This window comes from Otolemur garnettii, unplaced genomic scaffold (genome assembly GCF_000181295.1).
Source record: "Otolemur garnettii isolate 467f Iridium unplaced genomic scaffold, OtoGar3 scaffold00079, whole genome shotgun sequence".
NCBI classification, from domain to species: Eukaryota; Metazoa; Chordata; class Mammalia; order Primates; family Galagidae; genus Otolemur; species Otolemur garnettii.
In genome coordinates, this window is record NW_003852474.1 from 5,574,400 (window position 1) to 5,586,687 (window position 12,288).

The window sequence follows — 12,288 nt, forward strand, 5'->3', positions numbered from 1 at the left end:
GGACAACCATGAGAGTGGCTACCTGCTATCTACACCACCCTTGGCTAACTTTTCCCTGCCTCGAGAATAGTGGAAGTAGTAGTATCTGAGTACCTTCTCTCTTCCCCTTTGCATTCCTTTCTCCTCTTTTTCTTTTCCTTCTACCTGCCCTCTCCCTTGCAATCTCTTCCGAGTCTCATACCTTGTTCTCCATCAGCCAAGAAAGACCCATATGAGGCATGGTAGCCATATTTTCTTAGAATTCCATTAGTGTACCTTATTTCAAATTGTAATGTTTTCTTGTCATAGAAAGTATTACATTGACGTAATTCAGAATTATTTCCTCTAGCTCTCTCATTTACCATTAGTATTTACAGTAAATTTTGCTTTAATTTACTCAAATTTGTTTTAAGCCTGGAACTCTGGAAATGCCTCATTCCAGAAAAGTTTAAATGTATTTGTAAGAAAGCTCAGCTTGCTTCTCAAAGTGAACTTCATAATACTTTTCCATTAAGATATAAACACAGATTCACATATAATAAGGACAGCATCTATAGCAAAGTGTCTTTGGTTGATAAAACTTCAGCACTGTATTATCTCACCCTTGGAATCAATGCATGTTGGATTGGAATGTAACATGTCTCTAAGGAAACAGTGAGTATGACGCATACAATATCTCACCATTCATATAGATGTTTTTGAGTTGTTGTCTATTCCATTGATACCAATTCAACACACCTCTCTTTCTTAGGAAAGTAAGAAAATTTCCCAAACCCCACCTCGAGTCTACAGGTGTGGGCTTATGAGACACCTTTGGCCATGACTGATGGGGCCAAGAGTATTTACTAGACCCAAAGCTAGAGGATCCCCATTCTCTCTTCCACAAATTTTGCATTAAAACTGAAATACATTGAGCTAACTCCTACGTGCCGTAGATGGAGTAAAAACAAAGAAAATATTATTTAGTTTTTAACTCTGTTTTCAAGATACAGAGTGGCTATGCTTCCCCCACATACATCAGGGAAGCAAAGAAAGCCAGGAGCAGAGACAAGAAATGAATAGCAACTCCTCTGGACTCTGACAGACAACCTCCCAGCCCCGCCCAGCCCTTCTGGAGGCCCTGCTGCATCCTTGCTCAGGGTTCTGGGAGGCACTCCGGGCTGAATACTGACAATATTTTTGCTTGAACAAAGCCACCCCACACTTGACTCTGGCATCTGCCTCTGCCACCTCCTAGGGCTTATAATCACCAACTCCTAACTAACTTGTTCTTGTTAATAAATTGTTTTTAGATTCAGTTGTTATTGCAAGGTTTGGCACTTCTCTCTTTAACGTCCACTCATTCATTACTGTGTGTGTCTGTATTTCTGTGTGTGTGTGAGAGAGAAAGAGAGATAGACAGACAGAGAGAACTGACACAAAAAACCTCTGACCTCAATATAGAAAGTCTTAAAAGAAAGGCATTGTTTGAGGTCAGATAATTCTTGGACAGTGCATCTGGTTAACCTCCCAGGGACCTGCAAGATGGTCCTACAGGCTGATTTATCCCTAGGGCCTAGGTCTCAGACAGACGGACTGAGAAATTCAGGCTTCTCAGTGTCTCACAGTCACGATGGTCTCATGAGACAGATGTGTGGAATGAAATTCTGACTTGTTCACTAAAAATAAAACCTATAAGTGCCAAAAGACCAAGCTATTCTTACTCACTGGCCAACATGTTTTCTTCTTCCGAGAAGGCCAGGCCTCTGGGAGATGGACACATTTTTTTTCTTTAGCTACATTTCAAGGTATAGAGTGGAAGCTTGTCCATTGCCTTACAATGGTCCAACCCCATTTGTGATCTTATGCCCTGAGATTTATATTTTTGAATGTAAGAAACAAATGTATATTCTTTCAGGGTTGGGTTTCCCTTTGTTTCTCGGTGTCCAACACCTTCATGCCTCTGAAGAAAAGGCATCCTTCACCTTGAGGAGAGGAAGAAGAAGGCCAGAACACAGAAGGCACTGCTTCACTTTGAACCACAGCAGAGAGCAAGACAACAGCCTGTGCAAAGATGTTAGTTGTAATAAGTGCAACAGGAAAGAAAAAATGCTGCCAAGTAAGGAGAACTTATCTATTGCAAGATGCTTCTTAATTTCAGAGATGTTAAAATGCGGTGAAAAAACGGACCAGGCTTTGTTGAGAGAAGGGATATTTTTTGAACTCCCCAAACTGCGTTTTACATCTCAAGAGTCATGGAAGAAGCCTGGACCCTTAAACCTAGAGTAAGCAGGGCTTGAGTAGGACAGTGGAGACCTTCCTACCACATGGCCAGGGAGAAGAGCCCACAGAGAGAGAAGAAGAGAAAGCAAGAATTCAGCTCTTATAGTCAAGTCTGGAAGGGGGTGAAGAAGCTGAGTTGTGGGTCTGGTGGCCTTGTCCCTCAGCAGTGGCCTGGGAGAGGCCATCCCCTCAGAGAAGGCAGTGCTTAGGGGGATCTTGCTCTAGCGGGGCTGTGGGAGCTGCCTCAGCAGAGCAGTAGAAGCTGCCAAGACTTCCCAGGCCTTGTGACAGGCATGTAGTTGCTGGAAAGACCAGTGGACTGGAAGAGGCCTGGAGAAGAACCAGGAGGCTGGCGTGTCTGGGCTTCACCTTGGCAGGCAATGGCAAAGCACATGGTTTGACTGGGTGGTTTGACGCTCCACACCCCTAATGAGACCACAGTAGATACACCGTGTCCAGCGTGCAACAAGGACCCAAAGACAGGGATGGCCGTTGACTAAGCAGGATGAGACATCTCGCCGGGGTCAGCTCCATGACGCCAGCCTGAGAGGGGATCCCTGCAGGATTCTAAATCAAAGCTGGGGCCCAAGAAGAGCAAGAAGGAGAAGCCCTGACATTCTGTTTGCCAAGACTTAATGAGATTGAACTTGAACTGTGAGGAGAGAATTCACGGTAAGACTTATATTGGGCTAAAAACCTTGACTCAGACCAAGGCTTTAATGTATTCTTACATTTAATCATTAAAGAAGTTTTACTGCACACATTACATTCTACATACCAGGCACCTTTCTAGGTATTTGAGGTATATCTGGAAACACATCAGACAAAATCTTTACCCTCGTGGGGCTTAACGTTCTGCAAGGCGTGGATGGACAATGAAAGGCAAACATAATAAAGAGGAAAGTTATATATTAACAGTATGTGAAAAGACGAATGTGGAAGAAAATGTCTGCTGTAGGAAGCCTGAGCCTGAGAACAAAATTGGGTTTGGTTACACAATGTATTTTTCCCATCCGACCCCCTAACCTTTATGCCAGCATTGCCTCCCTCCACGTAACAGCAAAAATGAACACAAAATAGGTCTTACGCTCAAGGAATTAACAACCCCCTCTGAGTTTACAATAAGCTTCGCAAGGGTAGGAATTAGGTCCCTTTCTGAATGTAACAAATGTACCTAATAATATATATGCCAAGCACTGGGTGCTTACTTATGATACACTCACAAAACACACAACACACATTCACCCAACACACACAACACTCATACAGCATACAATATATACATGCTCAACACACCAGAAAACCACACATGCCACACACAAATTCACCCCACATCCTCACGCTCACATGCTCACACGATACACATACACACAACACATACATCAAAGTCTTTATGTCGAAGTATTTTCTTTTCTTTTTTACTGACCCCTATACTAACCGGGAAGAAGTATTTTCATTTTAAAGACCACTGAGAGATATAGGTTGATCAGGCCCAGCAAGCACTGAAGGTTAATTGTACTGAGGCAGTACCTTGAGGGGCCGGGGGCAGACCGAGCCATTTCTGAATAGCATCCTTTGTCCACCACTCAGGTTCCCAGAGAGGCCATTATAGACTTCTGATAGGGGATTAGTGACCAGGAGAATGATTCACAGAGAGTAGAAGGGTATTTGTCAGGGGAGGCAGAGAAGAAGGGAGGTACTGATCAAATAGACACATATTCAGTCATGAGATAAGTAAGTTCTGAGGACCTACCACACAGTAAGATGACTACTGAATAACACTGTATTGTATTCTGAATTTTGCTAAGAGAGTTAATGTTATTGTTTGCACCATATACACAAAAAAGGTAACTATGTGAAGAATGTGTTAACTAAGTGCTTGATTGTGATAATCATGTCACAATGTGTGTATATACATCAAGTCATCATGTTGGTATGTCTTAAAGATATACAATTTTTATTTGTCAATTATTCCTCAACAAAGCTGAAAAATAAAATAATAAAAGAGAAAGAAAGAAAACCTACCTATACACCCAAAAGCTCAAAGCCTGGACATCTGTAATTTTCCACTAAGACTCTTCACCCTGTGCCCCTGCTAGGCTGAGAAAGCCGTCAGCCTCCAAGTGTCCCATCTTCCCCAATGCATGGTGCATAAATGAACGAACGCTACTGTTGCATTCTGAAGTTATGTTGTTAGAGACCAGTTCCAGAATCAATCTCATGCAGTTAAGTTTAAAAATATAGCTTACTGACCACACAATGTTTATTTTCTAATTGTCAGCAGACCAAGTGCAATTTGGTTTCCAGAGTAAATATCCTAACTTCACAAAGGCGTACAGTGTTTTGAGAGGGAAAACTTTCCATGGACAAAGAAATACTTTTGAAGTCCATTAAGGAGCTTATGTTTAAATTAAGTATGCTTCAGTTATTCAAAGAAAGGCAACATGAAGTTACAGTTTTTAACATTATCCTCCCGTAAATGTTTTCTTTGCACCTTATGGAATTGTATAATTATTCTGAGCAATCTAAAAGCATATGCTACATAGATAAAAACCAACAATTTTTCCCTTTTTATACTCACTCCACAAACTTCTATGACCAAATGTGAGGAGCTGTTTCTTCCCCACTAAACAGTTCTCTAACACCAGCTGGGTGTCCTACCACTCAATTCAACTTCGGTGCTACCTGGAGTTAATACAGACTTCAGGTTAAGGGCTCAGTCTTATGAGTGCAATACTCAAGTCACACTTAACTTTTACAATTACAAGAGATGTAAAATACAAGATAACAAATGTTATCAGATATATTGAGAGTACTATAATTTCAATAGAGTTTATTCCTTTCTTAAAATGTGTATATATATTTTTTGGCACTGTGTGTGTGTTTTCTGGATACCTTACAAACATATTTTTTACCATGCCAGATGACTGATTTTGATGAACACCTCCTTGGAGGTCACAGCTTTGGTGCTCCAAGGTTGTAATAAATGAGGGTAACTCTTGAAACTTAAGTGCTCAGAAGACTAGGCAGAGTAAATGTTTTTGGCTTAGCAATGTTTCCACACATGCAAATACTGTTTCTGAGAAATCCTTATTACGCATCCCTAGGAGGGCTGTACAGACTTGGATCACATTTAAGCAAGCAACAAGCTGCCTAAAATGCTCTGTGGAATAAGGTGAGATTCACTTAAATAAATAAGTAAGCAGAGAGCGTGCCAGAAGACAGGATGGAAAGTCAAAATGGCTCTTTGAGTACAGAAATAACTGAAGGGAAATGCTGGCAGCTACTTAAGAATCAGAGAAGCTGGAAGCAATATTTACATGCATTTTATTGTGTCATGTCATGAGACTGCTAAGCAACACACAGATGCCACAAACAGCACTGATCACCTGGGGGGACCCCCCGACCCCACTCTGCCCAGTTGGGCCTTTTAGGTCTCATTTCTCTCATCTGGTCATTGGGATGACACCTACCTTGTGGGATGGTAAAATACCCATCATGTGCTGGCTATAGTGGCTGGCACTTAGTAGGTGCTTTGCTGGCTACGTTGGTTGGCACTTAGTAGGTGCTTTGTGCCATTATTTGGTCACCCTAAAAATAGGTGAAAGAGGTGCTAGAATTTCAGATGTACCATAAATAGTGTAAGAGTGTCTTCTTAATCCAAAATTAGACATGAGGATTCCTGAGAACAGGTATATAGGTCTTAGACAATGTTGCCCAATATTTAAAACCAAGATGTTAAAACTAAACCTTTCAACATTTTGTTTTCTTAGTCATGTGCCTAAGGTTCACATGTAATTAAGCATTATCTTTTAAAACTAATGTTCCCCCCCTTAAGGGTTTCTTTCAAACTCAATGGATTCTCTCAAACTTAAACTCTGTATCACAGTGGAACTATGAATTAACATGAGAATAGTAAGAAGCAGAACTGAGAAACTATAGGCATGCGAATTGTTCCTAGGAAAATCTCTGTGGACCAAGAATAGTAAATTTGCTAAAACTGACATGATTTCACCAATTCCCACAATGGCAGGAGCAGTGAGCCCCAGAGGGAGTTTTTCAGGGCCAGTAGACAACTTCCCAAATATGGTTGTTATTGTTCCTGTTGTCTGTAACCTCGAACATTTCTGACACAGTGCAAAGCACACAACAAATACTTTTGGATCATTTACAATCAGACTTAGACAACACGATCTCAATTAGAAGGAAGTTGATCTCTCTCTACTACTCTCCTTTTGGGCTGAATCACCAGCAACACTAACCAACTTTCTTATAAATAAAATCTTCAGAATACACTGAAGCAATTAGCTACGATCAGAGTAATCTGGAAATGTCATTTGCAGAAACGTCACCATTTATGTCAAAATCTGACTGACCCTTAAATTTTATATTTTGAAAAGAAAATAAAAAGTAGTTACCGTATTTCCTTAAGAGTCAATGTGGGTGTAAAATATTAACACTCTGCTAATACTCCAACCTCTTAGCAGGCACATTTTTTCTATCTTCCAGGTTTCGCTGTTATTGCTTGCCCCACCAACATTATGCTGGGGGCAGGGAAGAAAAAAGAGACAAAGAAAGTGTTAGAGGAAAGGAGAGTGATGACCAAGGCTGCTATGCAATGGGAGGTCTGTACCCTCCTGGCCCAATTCATCTACCTGGTCCATACAAAACTGAGAAGCCTGCAACTGTGTCACCTATATGGGCTTCTTTTCCACCTTGTTAAAACAGTGGGACACAAACAAAATTTTCTTCTAAACAATCTAGATCAGCCAGATAAGTCCTGCTGAGCAAGCCCCTACTTGCTCTTTGTTTCAAACTTAAATGTCAAACCTGCTAGGTAGGGAGTCCCCACTCTTCCCGAACAAAGCCCACACCACTTAGTCTAGTGTCCAGCCCTCCCTCGACCTCTCCTGACCCCACCTGTTTAACAAGGGCAGGTTTCCTTTCCCCTGATGTACCAGCATCCGTGCATATTCTCCTAACCTCCACCTCTGACTTGGCCTGTGCAGATTCAGGGTACAGTACCCAGAATACCGTCCTCCTCTTCAAGACCTATCCTAAATACTCATCGTTCCTTTCCAAGTGTGCTATGGGGGTTTCCCACTTCTCCAAACCAGGAGAAACTGGCAACTCTCTCCTCTCCTCCATGTCCACACTCTGATGGCACTCAGCAACCCCTACTTCATACCACATGAGTTCTTCTCTTCCCTGCTGCCCAGTTAAGATCCTCAAAGGTAGGCTCCATCCTTGACTAACTATAGCTTGAACAGAGCAGATGTTTACATATTTACCAAATGAACAGAAGTGGCTGCATTGTAACTACCTATGCCCACAATGCCTTAAAAAGTTAAAAGCACATTATTAAGCAGAGTGCTTTTGATAACCTCCAGGGAAAACATTTTCAGGGAAAATAGACCTAAATTCCTCCCAGTGGGCAGGATTTGGCAGTCACTCTGTGCCCCCTTGGTACAGCCAGCTTCTCGTGTACTTGGATGAGTTCCTGATTTGATGACTGTCTGCTTCCCGGGTCAGTGGTTCCCAGCCCACATTGTACTAACTGCATAGAGTAGTCACCTGGGGAGTTTTAAAAACCCAGGCTGCATTCAAACCCATCACCTCAGAGCCTCTGGAGGCAGGGTTCAGGCATCAGGGTTCTCAAGGCTCCCCAGATGGTTCCAATAGGCAGCCAAGATTGACAACCACTGACCCATGTCCCGGAGAGCGACGCTGTTCACTTGTCCTCTCTGTGTATAACTGAGTCAATTCATTAAGGTAGCAGCACCCATTTTCAACACTGATCCAAGTAGACTGAGGCCAGGCTAAAAAAGAAGAGTTTACCTCTGAGGACTTATTTCCACATACCAGGTTTCCCTAGACTAATTATTTATGGTCTGGACGTCAGCTCCAGACTAAAGGAAGTGTCTGCTTCTACCTCCAACACCCAGTATTTATCATTTCTCTATGAACCTAGTTTCCATGTATGATGGCACACTACCTTACCAACTTAAAAAAAATTTCAACGGGGGGGTGGCTTAGAATTGTAATCTTGCACTTAAATAAATCGCAGAGTTTGAGGTTGATGATAAATATCCCAGCACGGTGAGTGATGCTGGGTGTAATTTCCCACATTATTACAATAGCAGAAATACGACCTCCCCTTTTCCCCATGAGTCAGCTCAAGAACCCGCGGTGTTAATCTAGAGAAATGCTTAAACCTTGAGGGAAATTTATTCAAAGAGGTCATCTCGGCAAGTTCACATGAGATTGTTCAAATCAACTGAGTTTCAGTACACAATTGGTCACTGCTGACTATAATCATATATTTTCCCTCCAGGAAAGAAATCCTATGAATCTTTGCATACGGTTTTCGGATGCTTTAACAGACAGATGATACTATTTGTGAAACCAGGTTTCTCCCCACCCCCGACCTACTTCAAGCAGAATCTGTTTAACTATTCCAGGGAAACATTTCTATTATGCATGAATTTGTACGGATTGTTACAGAGACTTCATTTGTATTGATTTCGGCTTAAAAATTATCTACAGACCATTCCAGAGGCTAAAAAATAATACTTTCCTATGCTACCTTTTTAAAAAACAAGATTACAGTTATCAAGTGTCAGCCTAATACCTCCTAGAGGTAGATGGAGGAAGAGAGACTGAACCACATACTTGATATGAATGGACTCAGAATAACTTCAGTGGGCAGGTGTACATGATGACTTTAATGACATCTTACAAACAACTATTCTGTAAACTGATGATCTCCTTATTATTTCAGCACAATGACACTTAAAGAAGTCTGGGAGTCAACAGATCCATGTTCAAACCCTGACTGATTTGTTTGCTATAACCTGAAGAAACTCACCTACTAGCCTTGGTTTTCTTAGACACAAAATAACAATAATAAAACCCATGAAAGGAGGACAGATAATGTCTGAAAAGCTCCCAGATTTTGCATGGAGGAGATGGATAACTAGTGACCTGGTCTGGTCCTAGAATGGCCAGGTGAGGTGGATACCTGGGCAGGGAGGTCGAGTGCTATTTGCACAGCCTCTAAGACTAGAGAGCTGCTAATTGGCCTAGACCAGAGCAAGAGAGATCAAGGCCCCCAAAAATAAAGTCATAGGCTATAAAAAGTCTACGGATAGTTGCTGCAGAATTTCCAGTAACATTCCACACTCTCACTAACTGCGGGAATAGGTTTAGGGAAGCCACATCCATCTCTAGGGGACAAAATCATGACTTTGGAATGTGCGGGTTCTGTGGCCCATGTTGGAATATAGCATAGGCAGAAATGAACAAGCAGGTCTAGTCCTCAAATGTGACACCATTTACCATAGACGAGAAGAACTTCCTCAATGAGAAGTTCAGCATCTTTAGAAAAAAGACAGGGGGTAACTTTGCTCACTTATAATAATTTTTCCTCGAGTGATAAAAGAAGTTACACTTCCACAACAGACATCAGCATGGCACCACCTAGTTAGATAGTAATGTCTCATTCATTTGTTCATTGATTCAGCAAATATTTAGACATAAAAATTGCTCAAGTCCTTACTGAAATTTTGTTCTTTAAAACTAGTCATACCACTGTCATGGATTGATTGAACATAGTGTCCTATCATGGGCTGCTATAACAAATTACCGTAGATCAGGTGGCTTAGACAGCACACAATTATTTCTCATAGCTCTGGAGGGTGGAAGTCCCACATAAAGACGCCAGCAGATGTGGAGTCTGGTCAGAGCCCAGATTTCCTGGACTGCAGATGGCTGAGTTCCCACTGTATCTTCACACAGTGGAAAAAGGCTTCCTCATTCTCTGGCCTCTTCAAAAGGTGCCGTAACCATTCGTGAGAGAGCTACCCTCACATCCTAAGTCATCTCCCAAAGGCCCCACCTCCTAATGCCAGCATGAGGTATTAGAGTTTCAACAAAAGAATTGAGGGGACACAAACATTCAGTCAATTGTACATCGATCTGGGAAAACCCAAAGCCTAAAAACCTATGAATCAGAAATACTTATTTCCATTATAATAAGCACAGGCACATTTCAAATTTCATAAGTATGTTTCTAGACTTTTCTATCGTAAATGCTCCTTTTGCTGCCTCTTTTACCTGGCACTATCAAGTGACAAAATCCATTCCATGTTACATCTGATTGGGGCACTTGTGTCTGGGGTGAGCTCCTGAAATTCACTTGTGCAATACCTTCTTCTCAGAAGCAAGCCCTGCCTCTGTTCCCTGGACCAGGAGGTAAAGCCCCTGAAGGGTTAGCTGACCTTGCACCTTCCCACTCCCTGCCCAGATGTTCCTGTGTCCACGAAAACCTGATCCCTGAGGTGCCTCCCAGGACCAGCCATTCCTGAGACCTTCATGCCAGACACTGCCCCAGCACACCACAAGCACACATGCACACACACTCACACATACAACCCTTACTCTGCCCTGATCACGAATAAACATTGGTAATAATTTTGCCTTAACAATAGGCCCAAGTGTCTGATCAACAATATTTTGTCCCGGCGCCCTTGTTCTTCACGAGGTGAAGTATCTCTGGACTTAGTGCCATCAGGAGCCCTGTGCTGTGGTCTCGTACACCCCCCCATCCTCAGGGCCCTGCTGAGATACTCCTAAGAAAAGCCATTTCATAGTCCTGGATCCAAAGAGGCCAGCTTAAAAGATGACGTCCAGTAGAGAGAGACCCTCTCCTCAGTGCCTTCCCCAGATGACAGGGCCGCAGGTATTCAGCTGTATGTGAAGCAGGAGAGCTGTGGCCTCAGAGTTGGAGTTTTTTTTCCTGGGAGAGGTAGCACATATTTTTATAAAATGACACCATGCCCATATTTAGGCAAAGTTTTTGTCACTGGTCTCACACTGAGGAAAGGGCCAGGCAAGAGATGCAGTGTCCTGAGTACCAGACCCATACACAATGTCACCCCTGCTGTGATCGCCTGTGGCAAACACAGCTCAGCCCAACAGGTGCCTGTGCACAGGAACCCACCTCCCTGAAGTCAGCCAGGTGAACTGTCCGCAAAGTATTTACAGATGTGGGTACCATGTCCTCAGCCCATGACTAAAAATCTATCTGAAACTCATCATAAAATCCCACCTCCTCACCATGATCCCAAATGCCCAGGGAGCTAGCCCCTCTGACACCAGCTCACCCCCCACTCCCTCCAGCAGCCACACAAAGGCCTCCCTCTGCTCCTCACACAGGGTTGGCAGGATTATGTGCTCTGCCCTCTGCCTGCCCAAACTCCTCCTCAGGCCTCAGACCTCGTCCCTTCTCCTCGAGGAGTCCTGGTCACCAGGATGAAATGGACTTTGACTCCTTAGTCACCATCTATCTCTTTCCTGGTGTGAATCATACAGTATACTGATCCATGCATCTGCCTGGCTATTTTGGGTGACCTGGCATCCCATGGCTAAACACACATCAAGCCCTAAAAAAAAAAAAAAAAAAAAAATTCTAAATAAGTTACGCTCACAAATGGTTTCAAACCACTTAGCTAGAGACCCAACCTCAGTGATCACATGAAATAGGAAAATTTAGAAATCACACTGAGTTTACTCCTTTCCCTTTTGAGACTGCTAAAGTTTCATAACACCAGCTTGCCGGCTGACAAGCATTTGGGAGAACATTCTCTCACTGTTCCTGGTGGAGGTGTTAACTGGCATAACCAGGTGGGGTAGGGGGAGCAATCCTGAAATATACGTACCAAAAAGCATAAAAGTCTGTAGCTTCTGCCTGGCCAGTTCTACTTCTAGGAATTTAGCCAACTCCTTGCAAGCATTTCTGCAAAGTGACATGGGCAGGCTGTTATCCATTGCAACACTGGGTGAAAGAGCCAAAGATTGCAAACGAATGTCCACCAAAAGGTTGAAAATCCAGCTTGTTAGATAAGGACATGGAACAAGGTGCAGACCAGTGTGCACTGTGAGTGTGAAAGATGTGGAAGAAAATGCCAGAAACTACTAGCAAGAGGTACCTATTGGTAAGAAAGAAGGGAAACAGAATCTCAGCCAAGGGAAGATTCCTGAAGAACC

At 42.8% G+C, this 12,288-nt stretch overlaps 1 protein-coding gene across 7 annotated transcripts in view; it reads right to left on the bottom strand.

The window, feature by feature from the left end:
• The window catches only part of IL1R1 (interleukin 1 receptor type 1), a 72,531-nt gene that overhangs the window by 54,894 nt on the left and 5,349 nt on the right, over window positions 1-12,288 (bottom strand). For 2 of the 7 annotated variants that reach the window (XM_023515832.1, XM_023515829.1), the window contains exon 2: window positions 6,660-6,785. The exons of 2 other annotated variants lie outside the window; for them this stretch is intronic. The gene's annotated coding sequence lies outside the window, so the exon portion shown is untranslated. Of the gene's footprint in view, window positions 1-6,659; window positions 6,786-10,356; window positions 11,685-11,960; window positions 12,038-12,288 lie in introns of those variants that run through there. 3 more of the 7 variants (XM_023515831.1, XM_023515830.1, XM_023515834.1) reach the window with 3 other exon arrangements.